Source organism: Haemaphysalis longicornis, unplaced genomic scaffold, assembly GCF_048455015.1.
Source record: "Haemaphysalis longicornis isolate Haplotype H1 unplaced genomic scaffold, Haemaphysalis longicornis Haplotype H1 scaffold_4, whole genome shotgun sequence".
NCBI lineage: Eukaryota > Metazoa > Arthropoda > Arachnida > Ixodida > Ixodidae > Haemaphysalis > Haemaphysalis longicornis.
Window position 1 is genome coordinate 33,267,608 of NW_027526361.1, and position 23,105 is coordinate 33,290,712.

Genomic DNA, 23,105 nt, shown 5'->3' on the forward strand with positions numbered 1-23,105 from the left:
TCTTTCTCGTCTTTTGCGCCGTTTCTTCGCGCTGTTTTTTGCCTTTGGCGGGGTACAGTGTACAGGACGCGAGATGTCGCGAAAGAGCCCTGAATGCGGAGATGGTGAGGCTCTTTGAGGCCTTGTTTGCGGTTAGAAACGCGCTGGAGATGTGAGACCTGAGAGATCTGAGAGTGGAGGTTTTGTAGTTGAGGAAGAGCAGGTTGATTGCGTGTAAGGGCGAGGCCGAAAATGTTTAGTGAATCCACTTGTGGTATGGCGGCCGCCCCAATCGATAGCCGTATTAAAGCGCGATCCGGGTCAGGGCCTCGACGGTTAGAGACCACTAAAAGGACAGATTTAGATACAGATATATGTCAAGGCGGATGGAAGGTGAATGGTAGAGAATGGTGTAGCTGGCCAATTGTAAGGTTTACTGGATATGTGCCAGACAACCGGAGTTCACCCAAAGGGTTATGTCATCCGCATAGATGGAATGCTTGAGTCCGGGTATCCTGGCTCGTCACGGGGGCAGTGATAACAGGGCAAGGTTAAAAAGAGTGGGAGAGAGTATACAACCCTGCGGGGTTTCTGATGTGAGATAGAAAGGTATAGCCTGTGAACCAGGAATCGAATAAGTGGCAGTGCGGTTCGAGAGAAAATCGCGAATGTAATTGTACTTGCAGCGGCCGCAACCCGCTGATGCCAATCTGTCGAGGATTTTGGCATAAGCAACGTGATTGAAGGCCTTTTCTAAGTCTAGGGCTAGAATAACGCGCAGTTGGACTGAGATGGAAATTTTGTAAACATCCTCTTTGAGGCGGAGTAGGGTGTCTTGGGTGGAGAGAGGCTCGGAAGCCAGTCTGGGTGTCAGGCAACGGAGCGTGATGTGTGAGATGTCCCTCAAGACGAGTGAGAGCCACACGCTCGGGTAGCTTCCCTACAGAAAAAAGGCCGCTAGGGGGCCGCGTAATGCATACATGCTTCCCATCGGCTCTCAGCTCGATTGCTATCTTGACCCGTAATTTCCGGTTATCGCGGTAAAACCTATACCACGAGGATCGCTACATCACGCGGATCACCTGGACACTACCCACAAGAGTATCCGTACTCCTACTGGTCAGCAATAAACCTTTGAAAATCGGGCCACGCCGCTCACTTTGCTAGGCGCATCAGGCCTAGCTCGCAAGCCCCAGCTGCGTCGCGATCTTGACACAAGCCCTGCGTCGGCAGCACACATAGCGCCACGTATGCAGCCTCCGTCAAGCACTATGACACCAGCCACAGACGTACCAGCATTTGGCCTCATGAGCGGACGATCGTTGCCACGCGATGACCCCTGCAGGCAAGTACTCCGCACAAGAGAAGCCCTCAAGAACCCGAACCATCCATGTATGCCTCAAGTAATTCCTGAACGCAGCATTCAGCCTGTCACTTCCCGTGCACTCCCTGCTCCCCGACTGCCTGCCACATACTACAAGCTCATTATTCGCCCACGCTCGGGCTTTCGCGTCGGAGCTGGGACCACTAACCAAATAACGAACAGCCTGCAAGTCGCCAGCAGCATACCAGCCGCACTGTTCTACACCAAGTCACTACACAACCCCAAGCCCAAAACTCAATGCGGTAAGTACTCCCAATGAAGCCGTCGTTGACGCCCTCCGTTTCTTTACCGCTATCCAAATCGGCTGTACAATATTCAAAGTTACGGCCTACATGAAGCCCCCTCCGGGTATTTCCCGGGGCGTCATTCAGGGCATCACCCCAGGCACCATCCCGCATAAACACCGTATCACCATCCATACCACTGGATAATCCATCTTGGGCATCCGCATGCTCGGTAAGTAGCATGTAGCACTTATTACTTTCCACGAACCTCACGTTCCATTCTATATGAGGGTGTACAGAGCCTTAACTCGCTGTCGCCCTTACAGCAATGCATATCAGTGCTGTGCTGCAATGCGGCGAACTTGGTCACCGTCAAGTCATCTGCCCTGATCCCCACAGGAACATTTGCGCGCAGTGCCACACCCTCAACCCCGCACCGACCCATGACTGTGTGCCCTGCTACAGACTCTGTGGACTTACTCACACTACCACCAGCAAAGAGTGCAAACGCAAGCTGAAGCCATGACCCCCCACCTGTTTGCGAAACCTCATCACCCAACCCCTACCTGCGCCCCTCCGTCGACGCAAGCTAACTACCCAAGACTGGTTCCCGCTGATTCAACAAAGGTGAGCTGGCGAGCAATTGCCTCTCCTTCACCCACTACTGCCCCGCCACAAAATACTGTTCCAATTACCCTTTACGCAACCAACACAACCTTTCTAGAACCCGAAACAGTAACCCTGCTCCCAGAAGAAAATGCACGCGTGCAAAAGTCAGCTCCTTCAACAAACAGGCCAGATTAATGCACTGCAAACCCAAAACACTGAACTGCAACAACTCATCACGGCAAACCACACCTCCAATTCTATGCAGAAATCACAACTTTCTTAGCCCGCCCCCTCACATAATGATGTTATCGACTTTAACACAAATGCAAAAATTTATAAAATTCACCAGAGATAGCCCGAAGGCCTTCCTGTCAGAAGCAGGCAAAACCATAAACTCCCGCATAGACCGAATAGAACAGCGCTTCCAACAGTGCGAAGAACGATAAGAACAACTAGAACACCCCCACGACAATTAGCACAAGTTCAAGAAACACCCCCTGCCTCCTTACCCTGAACAAATGGAACTAAATGATCTCGACGATCGGAACTGCTCCTTTTAATTTCCCCCTGGCCAGAAGGCCACCGTGGATCCAAACACACTGCATATATGACAAAAGAATTGTTTCTCGCATACCAATAAACGCGGCCACCTTCCTCTCGCTCAACAGAGCAGACCGAACTTCATCGTCGTACAAGAAACCGGCCCTTCCCATGTTCAGGTTCTTGACTGCACGCTTTATACGTCAAACCCAAACTCCCGCACAGCAATCCTCGTCCGCATGATGTTGACTGCGGGAATTTTAACTCTACCGAGTACAATACACCACACGTTTATAGAAGTTAAACCTGCCCACAGATCCGGCAAAGCTTGTTCGTACATAACATTTACAGTCCTCCTATGCATCTGCTTACCGGCATTCGTGACCTAATAAAATGCGCCACGAACAGGGCGAAACACTGCCCGCTGATTGTGCTGGGTGATTTTAACGTCCAGCACGTTGCCTGGGGCTACAGACGAAGTACTATCAAAGGGACCAAACAGCTAGAGGCAATCCAGCAATTTAATTGTACGCTTTAAACCCCCATCAAACGACAACTCGAATATGAAATAGCGTTTCCCTAGACACCACCTCTAACCTTACGCTTACCAAGAATAGCTAGGACGCCCCCTGGGAATGTATGACACACACCCTGGGCAGTGACCACTACGTAATTGCATTGACGATCCCCAATCAGAAATACGTGTAACTCCGTTTTGACACTGCCAGATAACCAAGGGGAAGAATTCCGCGATCATCAACAAGATGTACCATTCACAGACATAGGAGAATAGAGACAAGATCTAATTACCAGACTCGGCAAATACACCACGGAAATCCCCCTTACCCCTGACTACCCTGCAATAGATACTCCTTTGCAACTTATATGGGATGCCCGCTCAGGACTACTAAAACGCTGAAAAAAAAAAAACAGGGCTCATCGAAAACTCAAACAACGCATAGAACGCAAACAAAAGAAGCAGCCGAGTACGCCAAACACCTAAGCAGACTGAATTGAAAGCAATTATGTGACAACCTGCAAGGTGCACCTGGGACCCGCAAAACATGGCATATCGTCCGCACGCTGATGGGCTCACGAGAAACGAAGACAACTACTACTCATCAACCTCGTCGGCTCATCCATAATTACCCGGGCTCAGAAAAAGAGATACTACACTCCCTCATGCAACGTTATTCAAGCTCCCACTCTGACTCCCTTCCCCTCCTTGCGGTGTAGGCAGGACAAACTAACCCAGAAATGGACGCCCCTTTAACGCTATCCGAACTCGGATCCGTCCTTTACAAACACACGCGCAATACTCCACCGGGCCAAGACAAGATATCAAACGAAGTCCTGAGAAACCTAGACCATGCTGGCCTTTAACCCCTCCCGGGCTACCTCAATGCGCAATGGGCACAAGGCACTATCCCCCCAGAATGGAAAAACGCGGACAACACCCTTATAACTAAGCCCAACAAACCACTCAACTTGGACAATTTCCATCCCATCTTCTTGACCTCCTGCCTGGGAAAACCCTTTGAACACGTCCTGCACGACTGCATCTCTGGATACCTTGAAGGTGATCACCACTCCCCCGACACCGTGTTTGGCTTCCGTCCCCACCTCACAAGGCAAGACAGACTCTTACACCTAAAAGAAGACCTCGACCACCTTACTTCTCACAATCGCTATACAATCCCGGCACTTGATATTAAACGCGCATTTGACAATTTGTCCTATGAAGACATACTCGCCGGACTCAATTTGACAAACTGTGGACAACATACATACAACTATGTTAAAGCATTCTTAACAAATCGTACAGCCACGGTGGGGTTAAGCCACCTTCGCACTGGCCCTTTTCCTACACGACCACAAGGCACGCCTTAAGGATCCGTAATTTCCCCCTTCTGTTTAACCTGGCAATGAAAGACCTACACCGCTGCTGCAAGCACTTCCGCACCTCAAACACGCCATCTATGCGGATGATCGGACACTATGGATTTCCACTGGCTCCATTGGAGAACAACAAGATATCTTACAGCAAGCTGTCCCCACCATTGAAGACTACATGCAAAGAAGAGGTCTGAAATGTGCACCCGAAAAATTGTCGCTACTGACACTCACAAAAAGGACCTCCCAGCGCCTCAAGGATAAAATTCCTCTTCCGACAGTTAGCTTAAACGGACAAGCAATCTTCCATGCTTCTCAACTTCGCATATGAGGTATCAATATCCCCCAAGACGGTTCCGGGTCACAATCTTGCCATTACAGCGCACAGTAACCCAGCTAACACACCTTCTACAGCGAGTAGCATGAAGAAAAAAGACACGGCCTTAAAGAAAATGACACCACGAGACTTATCCAAGCACTTCTAACAAGTCGCATCACGTACGGCACACCATACCTACTACTCAAGACCACAGAAATCAAGAAACTCGACACTCTAATCCGCCAAACCTACAAGACAGCACTCGGCCTTCCTTCTACTACAGCGACCAAGAAATTACTGAAATGGGGCCTCCACAATCCATGGTAAGAGCTTATCGAAGGTCACAAAGCCATGCGACTACGTCGGTTCACCCTCACACCCACCGGCCGGAACCTACTCACCACACTCGGCTATTCAGCTCAAGCCCGACATGACCAAAACGAACGAACCCCTCTTCAAATCCGCTTGCAATTGCTCATCGCCATCATACCACGCAATATGAATTTAGAGTACCACACCACCCGCCGTCAAGCCAGAGCTTACCACCATTCGACTGCATATGCCCAACAAACCACAACTCGGTACGGAGATGCCACGCCATACAACCCCCAAAATGTTGTTGCCAGCGTCATCAATCACCAAGGACAAGAACTCACCGCCGTTACGATTCATACCTCACAACCCACCACAGGGGAAGAAGTTGCCGTTGCCCTCGCTTTACAAACCACAGACGAACACATCCTGATCCTCACAGATTTCCAATCAGCCTGCCGCAACTACCTCACCTGGCGTATCTCTCATCAAGCACATAGACCATATAACTCGCATATCTCCAGCAAAGCACATATCTCCCATAGACCACATAGGCAGGGATTCGCGGCAGGCAGAAAGCCTCTTGTAAGAGTAGTTCGTCCGGGGAGGGGGGCGGGGGGCGGAGTTTCGAATACATGTTCTAAGAGTAGAGAATTTCTATTTGAGACCTCGACAGTTCCATTGCCACACAGAGGTAACAAAGGACGGGGAGGGAGAGATGGATGCTTTCCCGTTAGCCGTATTAGTGCAGATCTGATGTCTACATTCTCAGTTTCGGCGGTGGGGCCTGCAGATGAGCGGGGCGTTTTCCAGGGCTGTCGGAGTCGGCATACAGTTTCGTTCATTAAAAAAGACTGCTGTGTTCCGATTATACTGACACCAATTTTATCACCAACTTCCTACAGATAATCTACATAATAAAGAAAATATATGAAGTAGTGGCGACTCGGCCGCCGCTTTCCGGTGATTTTTCTATGACGTCACTGAACCTCCTTTGTGCGATTGGCGGGCGCCATCTTAAGCTACCGCCAAGAAACATGACTGGGTGATTGTAGTGGGGCCTCAAATTCCGTTTGGTCATATCACTTGAATGTTAACATGCAGTTAACACACTGATGACTGATTTAGCAATGACCCACATTCATACGCCGGAAGGCTCACTCACGAGTGCACTGCCACACCACACACTCACCACTTACGAGCGAGTGATTAGTGACCCGCTTTTTCTTAAAATGAATGCTTTCCCACCTCATCGCCACTTCGGTGTGGCGAGTGCGAGTGCGAGTGAGTGTCAGTGTGAGCGCCCCTCGCGGTGATCCCCACTCACAAGTCACGAGTGTGGGCGCCCCTCAACACTCGTGAGCGGTGGGTGGTGCCCGTGAGTCGCATCCGCCACTTGTGAGTGGTACCGACCGACAGTCATCACGGCTCATTGATATCACAGAAGCTCACAGTCTATACATTTGTAAAAAGGAACGTTGCTACTCAGCAAAATGTTCAAAATACGGTTTATTGCAACTCCGGGAGAAAAGTAAATCAAATAAAAATCATCTAGGAACGATCCTCAATAAATATTTACAGAACAAACTGTCTCGAAGAATATGTGCAATAATAATTATGCATAAAATTACCATAATAAGAACACCGGCACAGAGATATTGAAAAAAAAATAAACAAACGGTATCAATGAACCATCCTTAATACTTAATTGCAGGAGAAACCGATTATGCTTAATAAACACAATAATAGAGAATCAACTGATAATGGATTCAACGATTCGTTATCTCAATTTTTATTTGAAAAACTGGTGACCGTGAAACCATTTTTTCGCACCTGAACTGCATATCGCTCGTTCGAATGCTTTTCTTCTTGTCGGGGTCGCTCAGCAAGATTGTTCAGCAGAATGCGCTTTTCGGCGAAGCTAAATTTCGCCAAATCTTGACACTTGGGCGTTCTTGTTTTTTACCGACATCAGAAAACGGCCGTAACGTACGGGATCAAAACGGCGTCCCAGGGATCGGCAGCACGGCGCCTTAGTCACTAAGCTACTGGTACGAGTTAATCACCAAACCTAATTAACACGATTCAATTACAATTGTTCGTCAGTGGCAGAAGCTGTTTAGCGCTAATTTTCTGTAATCGGTAACCATCGCCACGACGGCTTTCAGCGGCATGCAGCGATGCCGTTTATTGTTTTCTTTACCTCCATCACTGCATTCGGGGTTTTCCCAAACGCTGGCTCTTTGTCATGACGCGAAGATTGTTGCCGTGATCGGTAATTGGAATGACTTACAATGCTAGCAATGCTTTTAGCAGAGTCCTTCAATGCCTTTCTGGTCATGAAACTTCGCCGTCACGCTATGGGAGAGCTTCGTACGCTGCCGCGCCGCGGCGCTGGAGTTGATCGTAGGGCAGCCGGGGGCGTGGTCAGAGCGCGTTTGGCAGGGAACGGACCACGAAGTAAGATAAAACAGACGCTCGCCGCCTTATCAGCAGTGCGCTTTCGCTTTACGTGTCGTGGGCCGCTGAAATGGACTTATCATTTTGTGAGTGGCGAAAACATTTGGTGCGAACAGGCATGCTGCTACTGCGTTCCTGCCTGCCGGTCTGGCTACAGAGCAGCGGCGGCCGCCCGATGCCCTCCGATCTGCGGTGGCGCCCTTCGCGGTAGCCTTTGTACCCGTACGAAGCTTGGCCGGGAGCACGGAGCAAGATAGCCGGGAGTTTCAGGACCAATGAAGCATTGATGGACTCTGCTTTTAAGAGCGAATGCTCTTTATAAGCGACCCCAAACCATCCACCGCCGGCGTCGGCGGCGGCGTCCGCAGTGCTCTTTAAAGAAAAAACAGCATCCGGCGCCAGGTTTCGATCCGAGGACTTTGCGGGCCGCAGCGCGACGCGCTACCGACCAAGCCACAGACGCGACGGTGATATCAGTGTTAGACGCGCCTTATATCTTTAACGCATTCAAACTACGTCGTCAGCGGCGTGCGTTGGCGACTCAGCGGCGTTATAGCGGCTTGATAACTGCGTGGTGTACACGTGATACTACAAACCCGATGGAAGAGATGGAAGAGAAGGCGGCGAGGCGGTGGGCTGCGGGGGCCGAGCGCAAGCGCCGCAAGCGGGCCGACAACCGTGCATTCGCACTTTCACATTCTCCCCCTCGGGGAAATGCGGGGGAATTTTTAGGATGCCAGCGCTCGCGAGCTAAATGCGAAAACGCTGCCGACACCATGACGTGGTAAAATTGCGTTTTCTGCCCGACGCCGGTGCTAGTGCACCGTCCGTCGCGTAAAGACGGCTCGTCACACATGTCTAGACAGCCAGTTGCCTTCGCTCGCACTCGCAGACGATGCTTCACTTGCAGCGCCCCTAGGACGCTCGGAGAACTTTTTTCCGTGCTTTGATTTCGGGCCGTTTTACGTAGATGCCTGCGTTCGCGTAATCTGTTGGGCCTGCCTTCCTCGATGGGTGTGGATTTTTGCGGATATGTGTAGCAGTGACAGAGACGTGGTTCAGGCAGTTCCCTGGTGACTAAACGACGTGAGTGGCACTGCGCCGTTTCCGGCGATATTTCCTGACATTTCCACTGCAAGGAAAAGGACTTTCTTCTGTGTGAAGCCTTCAAAATGTGGCAGTTGGTTAGGTTTATCGTTTTAAATTAGAGGTTGGGAGCAAGTTGACGACAACAAAAATTTTCCTCGTAGGGGACCGCAGCGCTCGCAAGGTTTGTTTTTGTGTCAGTCACAGTGGTGATGGCGGAGACTGCAGGTGAAAAGAAACTTAGAGGACATGTGTTCTGGGACTTGTGCCTTGACTTACAGTGATTATGATACAAACAGTTTCCTGTGCAATTTGTGTGCCCCCGACTGGAGCTCTAAGGGTGGATCACCGTAGAACCAAGAGTGCCGGTAAGCTTACTATTTAAACCGTTGCATCCCTTGGTTGGAAACAGTGCATAGTCCGCTCATGAGAAATTAATAATGACCACAATAGCTGCGGCAACCGGGTTAGGGAAATAGCAAGATTTTTCTGGTTGCACTTTGTGCCGCTAGTTGCCATTCATTTTCCGGGACTGCAATTGTGAATTACCTTAACATATATAGCGAATAGTAGTATCGGCATTTCGTAAGTTTTTGTAACCGCAGTAGAGCCCTCTGTATTATTTGCGATTCCAATAGCGGTTACTACTGTAGGAAATGGTTAGCACAAACTCTCGCAGAAACTTCTACCTATACAGGTATATGAAACATATATACCTGAGGACTGTTAGCAATAACGCCGCTGACGCCGGAAAATGGCGAACTTGGCTTTGAGTGTAAAGTCACTGCGGCAAGTGAAGTGTTCTGTGAACTACGCGCAGACGCTTCGTCACCTGGCGTCGCTCTTTTCCCTCCTTTCGTCTTTCTTTTTGCGTTGCTTTTTCGTCATTTTGCGTCGCAGACACTTCGTCACTCGGTCGCTTTGTGTGCCTTCGTTTGGAGGCTGCTCCTTTCTTACAGCACCGCTTCTCGAACGCGAGAGCTCCTACACGAGGGCTTCAAATACAATAGGCATTCTTGGGCTACTTACACCTGAAAATTTTGATGTCTGTGTGTGTGTCTGTCTGTTTGTGTGAGTGAGTGCGAGGGAGAGAACGAGTGGTGAGCGTGAGTTCGAGTGAGTGCAAGTAGTCAGGACGAGTAATGAGCGTAAGCGAGGGTGAGTGCAAGTGGTGACTGAGCGCGAGGGCGTGCTTGAGGACAAACATGTTTTTTAAGTGAGTGCCAGTGAGTGGCGTCCAATTTTGCTGAGGTATGCCCATATTTCGTCCCTATTATGTCAATGTACCACAATATGTGAACGTTGTTTAATATATTCCATGTTTATTTGGTTGAAAAAACATCTTTCATTGCTGAGGTGGAGCTGAGTGAGTTACCAAAGGCAAGATCTTTCAAATTAAACACAGTTGTATTTTGTTTTCTTGATCCGTTTTCCGTGAACAATGACTGAGTCTGACGTAGGTTTAAAAAGTTCAAAATATGAACAGGCTGTGTATTACAAATCTTTTGCCCGAAAATCACTGCAGTAAGTTGGCATCAGCTGTATCATTAAGAAGACCCATACGAAAAAAGTTCGGTTCCTTTTCGTGTAACTGCAATTACAGAGCCTACGAAGGAGGGCAAATTTTATGCATCAAGCGAATGCTTGACAACGACAGATGAAAACAATAAGCTATGCGAGAAATTCTTTAAATCGAGTTCAAAAGTTGACTGGGGCATGTTTAGAAACTCTAGAAACAAAACTAATGCTTTAATGAAACGTATCAAGAAGAACTAATTCTACAGGTTATACTAACTAGGTTTGAACAAATGCTGCCAGACTGTCTGGGGAAGAAAAATGGACTGCTAAATCAGTGACCTTACCGGCAACACTGAGTAGGACTAAGACTAAACAAGGAAACAATTAGCGGAATTATCTTAGCTGACACCTTCAACCATTGCAATTGAAATTTTCTCACCAGATTTTCTTTTAGTGTTGCCGCAAACAGCGTCACGAGAAAAGATGTCATTCTGTTTCTCCAGCCCACACGCCAAACCGAAGTCAGCGAAGCATATAAGTACTAAATATTGACGTTGGCCTAGTTGGGAACAGATTGCTTGAAAAACAGAACGGACAACTTGGACGAAGTACAGGACAACCACAAGCCCTTGTGGTTGTCCTCTACGTCGCCCAAGTTTCCGGCTCTCCTTTTCGAGCAAGGCATAAAAGTCTTTAGATTGTTTGGCCACCATGTAATTTGAGAGATTTTGCCTTCCGAGCTAAATTACCTCTGGGATCGTGTCATAATTACCAAGTCTACAAAAAATGTTAAAAAACATTGTGATAGGCTGCCAAATAAAAAATCATTTATATTTCACAAGAGAGAACATGTAATGGTGTCATATCAGCGATTTTTATTTCATAAATACTGTACACTGTAATGTCCGTTGCAGTCTGTAACCGGGTCTCAGACTCCGTCCAGTAAGTTTATTTCCATTTTTTTTCCGATCCCATCCGCTCTGTCGGAAGTAAGCCTTTATCCTATTTTATATAACTGTTTAAGGACCACGGTTCTTGCTTCTCCCACAGGGATGTCCCATGACTGACACTGGGGCGTACACCTTACACGCCAAGCTTTCATTACATCCTGTGTGATCCTATTCCGCCCTTTTCCCGACCGGAGGGCACGAAATTCGAGGGGTTTTAACGCAGTACACATCTGAAATATCGGCAGGAGATTTAAGGTTATTTCTTTCTCAATATTGGATGAACTTTGCTATCTGTGCGCTCTACATTTCGTTGCTGCACCAATGACGAAAAAGGTGGCGGCCAAATGAAAAGCCTGAATAATACGTTGACGACAAAAAACGTAACAATCTTTACCTCCTACACGAAAAACGAAGAAATTCGAGCCCACCTAACCAGTTGTTATGTGTTGTGAATGTGAAAACGTTATTGTCCAGTTGAACGCCTTTGAATGCACATGTCCGTTCGAACGCCGCGGAGTATTGCTTGAAGTTTTGCGCTTAAACTAATGTTTTTAAATTCTGCTGCGGGCCCTGTTTTCAAATTTCGGGAAAACATTTGTGCGGATTGTTTTTCAGGGTTGTTTATTTAGCAAACTCTATATAGACCGGAATTATGGAGATGTTACGTCTGAGAATCCTGCTGCCACGCAGAGGGGCTTCGCTCGCTCGTGGTTGTTCCGCCGCTGAGTGAGGCCACTGGGACCGCGCTTTAGGGCGTGTCGCGGCGCCGAACGGTGGCAGCAGCCACAGCCACACACTCCACTTTCCACACTGCCCCGCGCGTGCCGAGTCATCGCATAGTAGCACAAGAGCACGTATAAGCGCTACAAGAAACACGACGACGCATAGGACTTGACGTGTTTCTTCTACGGCTTATACGGGCCTTCTAGCCTTTCATAGCATGAAAGAGGTTCAAGGCGTGGAGAAAATGGAGGCGCCCGTTCAAAATCCCCTCATCTCTGTTGCTGCAGCCTGTTTGTGTATTCCTCCGCTTCTTTCATTGCTGTATGCGTTCAATCTTCGTTTTGAGGAGCTCTGTTCTGGCTCCTCGGCGATTGGACTTAAAGGCCTGTAAGAGTCAATTCCACGCGAGAACCACATATCGTTTTTCGTCTATTTCATGATGTTTTTTTTTCGAAATAAAACTAGTTGGGGGTGAGCGCTCACCCCGTCTACTTGTTTTCTTTGTCCCCCTCTTTTTTGCGCTATATTTTTATTGTGAGCCACCAAGTTGCCCTGCAAGGCATTCTATTAAAGTAGAGGGCGGTCAAGATTTGGGGCCTCTGCTTTAGTGCGAAAGCTTTCGGCTACCATTTCTTTGGCGGCGTTCATTAGTTGCGTCAATTATTTAAGCGTGCGGAGTTCTTCCAGCTCTTCTAGGTGTCGCCTGAATTTGTTCTACGTTATGACGGCTGACATGCACTTGCGTGTGGCCTTTCCATGAGATTTTGCCATTTGGAGGGACGTGATGATGGGAAGAAGATCGCTACCCATACTTTCCTCATATGGTAGGTAGGTAGGTAGGAATAACTTTATTGATGCCGGAAACCGATGGTTTACCTCGTCGTGACGTTGGCCAAGCGTCGACCCGGGGTTATGCCCTACTTTGCAATACCCCAGTTCGGGCCGTTTGTGGCGGGTCGTGAGGCTTGTGTTTTTCGAGCGCACCCCGGGCCTGCTGGACGGCCCATAGTTGAGTGTCCTTGTCTTTAGACTCCACTGCACTTTGAAGTTCGGGCGGGTATGTCTTGGAGGTAGCTTCAGTCGGGAACCTGGCGCAGTCCCACATGATGTGCCATTGATCCGCCAAACCCACTGCACAAACACTGCACATACCACTCGGATAGAGTTCTGGGTGAAGCACGTGTAGCACTGCCGGGGTGGGGAGTGACCTGGTCTGTATCTGCCTTAAGATGACGGCCTCCTCCCGACTGAGTGCCGGGTGGGGAGGCGGCATTGTCCGTCGAGGTATTCGATAACACTTGGTAACTTCGCTATAACTGGTCAATCGGTCCTTGGTTTCAAACCACCACACGGAACGGTCACTCTCGGGGGAGCGGAGGGCAAGCGCTCGCGCCGCCGAATGGGCCGTCTCGTTGTAGTTCGGTGAGGATGTACACTCGCCCGCGTTAGCCGGGAACCACTTGATACGGATGGTGCTGCCGCGGTCTTGGAGCTTGAGCTTGCCTATGATGGCGGCCGCCGGCGCGCACACTCGCCCCTTGGCAAAGTTGCGCACGGCGTTCCTCGAGTCGCTGAGCACGGTGCGACACTCGGCCTCGGAGATCGCCGGAGCGATGGCAACCTCCTCGGTGTCTGTGGCGTCTGTGCACCGCACGCTCGCTGCCGTTGTCTTGGTGCCGGTAGCCGCCGCAACGACCACTGGCGCAAAGCCTTCTCGTTCGTATTCCGAAGCGTCTACGTATCGGGCGTGCGGGTCTTGGGCGTGTTGCTTGATGAGCGCCTTGGCCCGCGCCTGCCGCCGTTCTTGGTTGTACTCGGGGTGCACGTTCTTCGGGATGGGGTCCACGCGGATGTGGGCCCGCGCCTCCTCGCTGATTTCGCACGGTTGCCGGCTGGGAGCTCGCGGGTTGTAACCTAGGGACACCAGGATACTGCGGCCCGTCTTGGTGGCAGAGAGGCGCTCCATTTGCGCGGTGAGCTGCGCCTTGGCTATTTCCTCTAGGGTGTTATGGACGCCGAGCTGCAGGAGCCGAGCCGTACTCGTGGTCTCCGTTAAGCCCAGCGCCGTCTTGTAAGCCCGTCGGATCAGCGTGTTGATCTTGGTCCTTTCGGTGACGTGCCAGTTGAGGTAGGCCGCAACGTATGCGATGTGACTGATTACGAAGGACTGGACGCGGCGCACGAGGCTGTCTTCACGCATGCCAGCCAGTCGCGTCGAGACTCGGTGTATAAGCCGGATGGCTTCCATTGCCTTGGTGGTAATCTTGATGATGGTCTCGTCGTTGCGGCCGCTCTTGTTTAGCAGCAGTCCCAGGACCCTGATTTTGGAAACTTCGGGAATGCGTTGCCCCGATGGAGTCACGATTTTGATGTGATCGCACTCTCGAGGGGGAGCGCGTTTCCGTCCCGCTCGTAGTGGTGTGAAGACGAACAGCTCGGATTTGGCGGGCGAGCACACACTTCAAGGTGCTGCTCGATGGTGGTAACCGCCGCTTGCAGCTGTTGCTCGATGCTGGCGTCGGTGCCACCGGCCACCCACAGGGTAATGTCGTCGGCGTAGATCGTGTGCCGGACGCCGGTCGCCGCCACTACCCTCGCTACCCCGATCATGACGAGGTTGAACAGCAACGGCGAGGTGACCGAACCCTGCGGTGTACCCATGCTGCCGAGCTTGCGTTCAGGGAGCTTGAGGTCTCCGGCGTGCAGTTCCACCGTGCGGTTGGTCAAGAAGTCTTCGATGTAATTGTAGCTCGTTACCCCCATGTTGAGTCTTGATACTTCGGCTAATATGGCTGAGTGTTTGACTTTGTCGAATGCGCTTTGTAATTCGAGCCCCAGAATTACTTTGCTGTCTTGTGTCTTGTCGTCGAGGATTTCTTGTTTCAGTTGCAACATGGCGTCTTGTGTGGTGAGTCTGTGCCTGAAGCCGATCATCGTGTCTGGATAGAGGCCTTCGTTCTCCAAGTAGTCTTGCCATCGGGTGGCTAACACGTGCTCCAGCACCTTGCCCATGCACGCAGGACGTGAGCGAGATGGGACGCAGGTTGCTAATGTCCGGTGGTTTGCCCGGTTTCGGGATCAGGATTGTTCTTGCCGTTTTCCACTGTCTAGGGAGTTTGCCCGGCCGCCAGCATTCGTTAAAGTAACGGGTTAGGGCGTCGATCGATGCATCATCGAGGTTGCGCAGCATCTTGTTGGTAACGAGGTCAGGGCCGGCTGCCGAGCGGGTATTGAGCTCGTGCAGCGCTACCCGTACCTCTGACATGGTAATATCTCGGTCGAGCCACGTGTTGGGCAGCCCACTGTACGGCGGGTGGGTTTCCGTCGGCGTGTCCGGCAGATACTTGGCTTCTAGGATCTTCATAACAGCATCTTTTCCTTGATGTTGTGTGGTGGTGTGCATGAGGCGGGCCAGACGGTCGCGCTGGTGTGACTTGGTCTTGGTTTCATCTAGAAGGTGCCGAATTAGATTCCAGGTGCATCCGCGGTGCATTTGCCCATCAGCTCGGCTGCAGATTTCGTTCCACTGCTGACGGCACAGGACCTTGCAGTGGTGTTGAATGGCCCTGTTTAGGTCGGCCACCTTCTTTCTCAATTTGCGGTTCAGCCGTTGCCGCTTCCAACGCGCCTGTATCGAACGTTTGGCCTCGATAAGATGGGCCAGGCGGCTGCCCATGGCAACGACGTCCTCGTCCGTTTCGACGGTCTTGGTGGCCGACTGCACTGCATCGCGGAGCTCTGCCGTCCAGGTTCCTATGTCTGTGATGTCTTGTGCTGTCGTGGGACGTCCCTTACGGAAACTGTCCCAGTCCGTCCACTTGTGTGCAATGGTGTGGGCCCGGAATAGGTTGGGTACCGTAATTTCGAGGATGTAGTGATCGCTGCCCAGGTCGACGCCAGTGTTGTGCCATGTTACTTTGCCATGTGGTCGTTCTTGATAAATGTAAGGTCTGGTGTGGTGTCTCGTGCTACGGAGTTTCCTATGCGGGTGGGATGAGCGGGGTCCGTTATCAAGGCACAGTTGTGGTCCAGGGCATCCTGTAACAGGTCCCGTCCCTTGGCCGTGTCCTTTATGTAACCCCACGCTCGATGGGCGGCGTTGAAGTCCCCTCCGATCAGCAACGTGTTGTCTTTGGCCTGGGTGCTGGCTGTGTGTAGTAGGGTCTTGAATTTCTGTGTGTGGTGCTTGGGGTTACTGTAGATGTTGGCGATGAACAGGCTGCATTTCCGTTGTTTGCTTGGAAGTATTTCGGTGAAGGTGCACTCCACCCTGCTGCGGCCGTGTTTGAGTTGGTGCTCGATGAACGTGATTCCTTTGCGGGTGAACGTGCAGACGCCTCGTCCCTCCGCCGGGCTAACGTGAGCGCGATACCCAGGGAGGGTGGGGGTCGCCGTCGCCGTTTCTTGAAGCAGGATGATGTCGGGTTTCTTGGTTACTGTGGTGATGTGTTGTTGCAGCACTGCTCTCTTGTTGTTGTAACTGTGGCAGTTCCACTGCCAGACCGTAAGGCCCGGCAGCGATCCTATTCTGGCTTGGGGCTGGGACATGGTTGTAGCGGAGTTGGGGCTTGCGTCTGTTCTTGGAGGTATGGGTGGTTGCCAAATTGCGCCGCAAAGATGGGGCTGCAGACTATGGGCTTGAGAGTCTGTTCAATGAAGCCGAACTGCTCTTGTATGTTGCGGAAAGACGTGGTGATCAACTCCTCCAGTCGCGCCATTCGTTGGTCGGTGACGGCAGCCGTGCTGGCGTACGTGTTACCGATCGCTTCAATTTTTGCTTCGAGCTTAGTTTCCAATTCGGTGAGTTCCGTGTGGTTTTGTGATGACATGCGTGCTCGTTTCTTGGGAGTTGGATCAGTGGTCTTCTCTTCCTGGAGCGCGTCTTGGGCTGTGTCCATTGATTGTGTGCCTTGGTGTGATGGCGTGCAGGTGCTCTGCTCGGTGGTAAGGGCGGGTGTAGGTGTCTCGTTAGACTGACGTGGGGCAGTGATTGGCTGGGCTTGTTGGGCTTGGAGTTCTTTCTTGACTTCGGCTAGTTCTTGGGCAAGCCGACGCGTGGTTTTTACCAGCGTAGCGTTGGTGGCGCGGAGTTGTTCGAGTTCCTTGTAGTAGGGGCTGGTTGTCCACGCCTGCCAGCTGCTCGGAGTGCTTCGGCCAGTAGGGGCGCTGTTGGAACTAACGCTGCTACTTTTAACTTTGCCCCTTGCGGCGTCCGCCCAGCTGACTCTGTCAGATGAGTCACGGCAGCGGGATGCGCGCGCGATGCACTACGGGAAGCGTGGCGTGACGCATGGCGCGATGCGCTGCGCGACGCGCGGCGTGATCCGCTACGGGAAGCACTGCGCGAGCGGGAACGCCCAAGGCGTGGAAACGAGCTTGATTCGAGTGCTTGTTTTTGCCGTTCTTCGGCGTTACGGCGTTCCCATCGCCTTCGCCGCACGACGTATGGAACCTTCTATTTGGCTCTGCAGAAGCGATCCTCGGTGGGGTGTTCTCCGCCGCAGAGCTTGCATTTGGGGACACACATGTGGCCCTCTTTTGGATTACAAACGCCACATGTAAGGCAAACACGTACGTTTGGTGTGGGGCACACGTCTCGCCTGTGACCGACCTTGCCGCATACTTTGCAAACTTCTATTTGCTTCCTGTAAAGACTGCACGGGTAGAGCGTGGATCCGTAACGCACATACCTGGGAACCTTGGTACTGTTGAACAGAACGATTACTGTCGTCGTGTTCCCGATACGCTTCGCCCCTGCGGCAAGGGTGTTGTACTTAGTAACGATCTGCTGCATTATTTCGGCTTCGCTGTCCTCAAGCCCTATGCCCCTAATCACGCCCTTGACTGTGTCGTGGGCGGTCGTTCCGTAAGCGCTCACGTCGTACATTTTGCCTTGGACGTTGATAGCTTGAATACGAGCATACTTCTCCGCTCGCTCGACGCTCGGAGGGCTGAGCACCATAATGTTCTGGTGGGTATTGGGACACGCCATATCCTCAGCGCGATCTGCCTTCTCAATTCCTGCTGCGGCCATGATGGCGGTTGCCACGCATGCAGCTCCTGCCTTGAAAATATCGAGTCCTCCGCGGGGCCGCACGACGATCTTAATTTCGTCTGCAGGCATGGCTGGCATGCGAGCTGCCCGAATCACTGCGGTGCGGAAGTTTTTGTTGAACTTAGGCTTCTGCTGAGAGCTCGGAGTATCGGTACGAGAAGTCGACTCACCCTGCGTTGCTTGCCGGAGTGGTCGGCTCTTGTGCCCGCCGATGTGCTAGTTCTTCTTTGCTGTGCTAGCGCTGAAATTCCTCGGGTGTAATTTCTTCTCCGTTTACTTGCACGCACATTTGGGAAACCTGGGAACGGTGCGTCGAAGCGGCGGCGGAGCCCTCCATGTTGTCGTGGCAGAAGAACGGCTGGCTAGGCCTAGCGAGCCCTGGGTTCGCTTAGGCTTAGCGGCTCCTCGTGGCGATGAACCAGGAAAAGTCCGATAAATCGATGAAAAACGCACCTTCGATGGAAATTCGGGTATCGGGTGATAGCGGATGCCTTCACGAACACATTGGTAATTACATCTTCGGGATCCAAACAAATTAGCACTGCGAAAGCGGGCATTAAGAACGGAGCCGATATGAACACGTCTCCTTTCCTGATATATTTCCCAGGTGAGAATCCGCGTGTGTGAAACTAAAATAAGTAACAAGGTGAGCAACCGCTTTGCTTAATTAGTTTAAGTTAATTATTGTCGTGCGTATATGCCGTGGAGTACAGAATATTTGCCATTTATAAAAGGGTAAACCTTTCTGGAGATTTCTCCAATCTACTCTGAGTACGTGCATCGCGTAGCGTGTGTCACGTCTGGCAGACTAGGAGTAAAATTGTAACCTATAATTTTTTACGAGTATACGGTGAATTTCTGAATAAGCGTCCCTTTGAAGAAGTACAATTTAAATATACTTCTGCTCAGCCCAGTGGGGTGTGTGCTTTCATCTTATAGGCTTTATCATTGTATTCGATAAAGTCATCTGGCGCCTCGTTCTTTCGCCGTGAGAATCGTGGTTAGGGTCATAACTTGATTCGCAGCTTGCATTTTTATTATAGAAGTCAAGGAAGTTACTTTTTTTCTGTGGCATTTATACTTTGCTTTTCAATGCGCTCATACGTTGAAACAGAAGTGATAGGTCGATGCTTTTGATCACTATACCTTGTAAATTTAAGGCGCACGGTATAGCGAAGGGCAATGCCAAGACGTCTCCATAGCATAGACACTGAAGCGGCGATTTGCTCCCCTTTCGTCTCCAGGAATGAGTGACGGGGCTTAAACACACATTGTTGCAGGCGTGCACCTTCTGGCATCGGGTGGAGCGTGCTTAATCATCTGCCATTCAACAGCGATTGAAGCATGCACGCAGTCGCGCCATACATTTGTGCGCTTGGCATATTTTAAAGCCTGCTTCACATCAGTCCAATCGTGTGCCTTTGCATATTTATATCCGCCAAACAGAGCATCTTGCCTCCATCAAAGCGGGTTGCGAACAACTGCAAAATGTGCTTCAAATTTGTGCGACAGCCATTACCGGCAATCTGAATAAATTATTTTTGGTCATATTGTCACTAAATGCGAGAAAATAATTTTCTGCGGAGGAAGAAAACGAGAACGCCGTTGTGTCGAAACTTCGGCACGGGTCAAGATCGTCAAGATGCCTGAGTTAATCCGTAGGCCCCTACCTTAAGGCCTACCTCAGGGCGTGGGTGTGGTTCGGTGTGCGTTTAACCACAGTTTGAGTTTTAACAGAAACGGTTTTCTGGTGTCTGGCCATATATTCCGATTATGTTACGTTCCTGTCCGGCGGAGGTATCGCAAACAATACGGCACAGTTTTGTTGGCGAACGCGTGCTTTTTTGTTTCGTCGTATCAAGGGTTCCTCATGAGCGACCTAAATTTAGGTCGCCTTTACAGACAAAAAGAATTTCGCCGTTTCGGGCCATGGCAGTGCTGAGCGACTCGTTATTGCCTTCTCTTCACACAGCCGCTTCAAAACCTGGCGCACACAATCTAGCGCCGCAGTCCCTTAGTAAGGTTAGATGACTTCATGGTAGGGGCGAGCCATGTCGGTAAAGGAACCACCGGCATCGGCGAGTGGGGCCAATGAATTAGAAAGGCGGAGGGGGAGGGGGAGAGAAGGAAGCTTCCGGCGGCAAGTATGAGAAACTGAGGGTTCTTTAAAGTTAATCACGAACCCGCCTTCTTCATCCAAAGCTCCTAATGAATGAAACGGGGAGAGCGTTTTCTTTTAGAAGAATGGAAATGATCACTTGTACCGGCGTAAGAATCTGGCACATCGTTGTAGTGCAGGGTAGAAGCCATAGGAGGGAGCATGATGTCAAGCTACCAGCTCTCGCAAGCTGACCTCGTGTGACACCTCACAGTCCTCACCTCGGTTACATATAGGTCTCCCCCGGCGCGCTGTATCGTGGGAGCTGTCGGCGAAGATCGTGGCAGGATTTAGTGGCCGTCCGAGCTGTCGGAACTGTCGCCTTTCGAAGCTGTCGGAACTGTCGCCTTGCCTTCGGAGCTGTAGGAGTTACAACTCCCGAGGCGCTGTGTTAGAGTGCTCTGCGATCTGGACACCTGAGTCGCCAGCGTTGCGCTCGGAGCGTTTCAAAGCAAGGCGTCGAGCTCCCCCCGTAAAGTCCTGGAAATATTGCTGCCGCCCCTACAAAGCGAGGGGAGGGCTAGATCTCACCCGTAACTGCAAGTATGCCTGGGAGCTGAGAGCTGAAGAAAACATCAGACATTACCTACTCGTCCTATTAATCAGCTCACACACAGCACTGAAATCGAGTGCACGGCCGTAAACTTGTCCACGCACAGAACAGGAATGAGACTGCGTAAGGTTTACAAGGTTTGCTGAGACGCTTGCTTTTCGTATTTTGTTGAGAGTTTTTGTTCTGCCATCCCTTCCCTTAATCGCAGAATTTCGATAGTGCCCTCTCAACTGTGAGGTGTCTCCGAAAACGAAAACATTTGTTTGTTCTCGCGTTCACACTGGCATACATTCGCTTTGTCGGTGCTCATGTGTGGTGGTGCTCACGTGGTGCTCACGTGTGTTATGTTCTGAGATTCACGCACTTCTTACGGCTTGTGCCGCGTTTTATATCTAATAAGTGCATTAAAAAAAAAACTGGCGCCGAACCGCTGATTTGAAGTGCAGGCGCGAGAATAGTGGCATAACCCTCCGCACCATATTCATGTAAAACAAACAAACAAAAAAACAAAAACAAAAATGGCGCATTGCGTGTGCGACAGACAGCAGTGAATCCGGGGCTGCCTGCGGTGTGGACATACAGGGGTTAATTACCTGGAAGTGGGTCGGGCAGCACAGTTACATCAAAAAGAGCGCCGCAACGTCCAATAAGTGTTGATCAACCTGAGCACGAAGAACCTGACGTCGGGCTTTGTACTGACGACTTCTGCACCGGGCCGGGACGTTTAGAACTTTGTAATAATTGAACACGCAAGCCCGTATTTCTACCTTTTGCTGGTGTGCTGTTGAAATTTCTAATGAACTTTGCGGCTGGCCGCGGCCGTCGCCACTTGACCAGCCCCCTAGACAGCACCTTCCGGAGCTTGTTCCGCACCTTGCCATCTCTAGGAACCACCTGTTCGCCGCGTAGCTTGAGCGTGAGCGCGAGTGAAATCAAGCTACGTGCAGCACCTACCTACCAATCTCGGGAGCTACATTCCGGTGCCCTTTCTTAGATCCCTCATCCGACTCCCCTTCAACACTGCCGGTTCCCTTCAACGGTGCGCGATCCCCGTTTGGTGCTCCGAGTTTCTGTGCGATTCTCGGTACCTCAGAACAATTTTTACAGCAAAGCTGTCCTTGGCTAGGATCCAGCGGATTACCTCCGCAAGCGATTACAATCGCACGCGAGTGTAGCGCCACCTTGCGGCGCCCACTCAAATCCCAGGAATCGTAAGACTGTGCGCCACACCTTCAGCGTATGCAAAAAAATTATAAAAATGACAAAATGCCCTAGGGCCTCTATATTTTGATAAAAAACGGCTTATATTCTCCCGAAAAATTTTTTCCCAGGAATGTATTGGGGTTTAGAGCTCATGCCAACATTAAGGGGATCGGTGGAAGCTTCGTCTTTAGCTGGTTTTCCCATTGTGGGTTGTACAGTGAAGTATGGACATTTGCCGAGGTAGTACAATTACACATGATGGAACTAACTCTTAAGTTATTGAAAGTATCATGAAACAAATTATATGACGATTCGCCGCTAAGACAACCCTACCATTGCACCGAGTTTCATTTACTGGTTCGAATTACTTCACAGTGAAGTTGTAAACGTTGCAAAATTACTGTCTGTTATCTATACATGGCCACCTACGGAGCGAGTATGGTTACATAAAACGGCTCTAACCGTTGTTTCGATGAAACTATCCGGAAAAAGATTAAATGACAATTGGCGGCCAAGACGACTCTAACATCACGGCCCATATCTTCGCTGCTCATCCTTCTTCACAGAGTGAAAGGGCACTGAAGTTTTGTGCCTCACGCATTCCATGAAACATAGAGATCTAAATCTTTCCCCTCAGAACTGACAGCTCCGGCAGACCGCTTTGTGCACACTATCAGCAGTGCATTTTGAGTTCCCCGGCGCCAGCACACGGCCTTGAGCAAATGCAAGCACGCGCACCACAGGGCGTGTGGGCGACCGCGCGACGCAATAATACCTACCGCTAGCCTGTCACGCCATTGGAGAGGTTGTGCTGGCGAGTTTTTTTTCTTACTTTTTATGACTAGGCTTCAAGATTGTCCCGTGACGCAGTCTCCCATAGTTTATTTCCTCCGTGGTGGCAGCGGTGGTCATAGAGCTAATGGACTGGGCGACCGAAGTGAGTATAAAACGAGCAGGGAAAGCTCGTAAACGCACCTCAACAGATAGTTTATTGGAAGGAATCCTATCGGTGGACGTTTCTATAAACAGGGAAAAATAGGCGGTCATATCACGATTGCGGCGCAGAACATCCCGCCGCACATTTCCTACGAAGCAGTCCGAAGGGTTATCTTTGCACGCCTTCATACGTCGTAAAAAAA

General features: G+C 50.6%; 1 long non-coding RNA gene across 1 annotated transcript in view; it reads left to right on the forward strand.

Annotated features, from left to right (window-relative positions):
• The first annotated feature begins 7,720 nt into the window (after window positions 1-7,720).
• Window positions 7,721-23,105, forward strand: part of LOC144178485 (uncharacterized) — a 61,153-nt gene continuing 45,768 nt past the window's right edge. The window contains exon 1 of the long non-coding RNA XR_013324019.1: window positions 7,721-9,174. This is a non-coding gene — a long non-coding RNA (uncharacterized LOC144178485). The remainder of the gene's footprint in view (window positions 9,175-23,105) is intronic.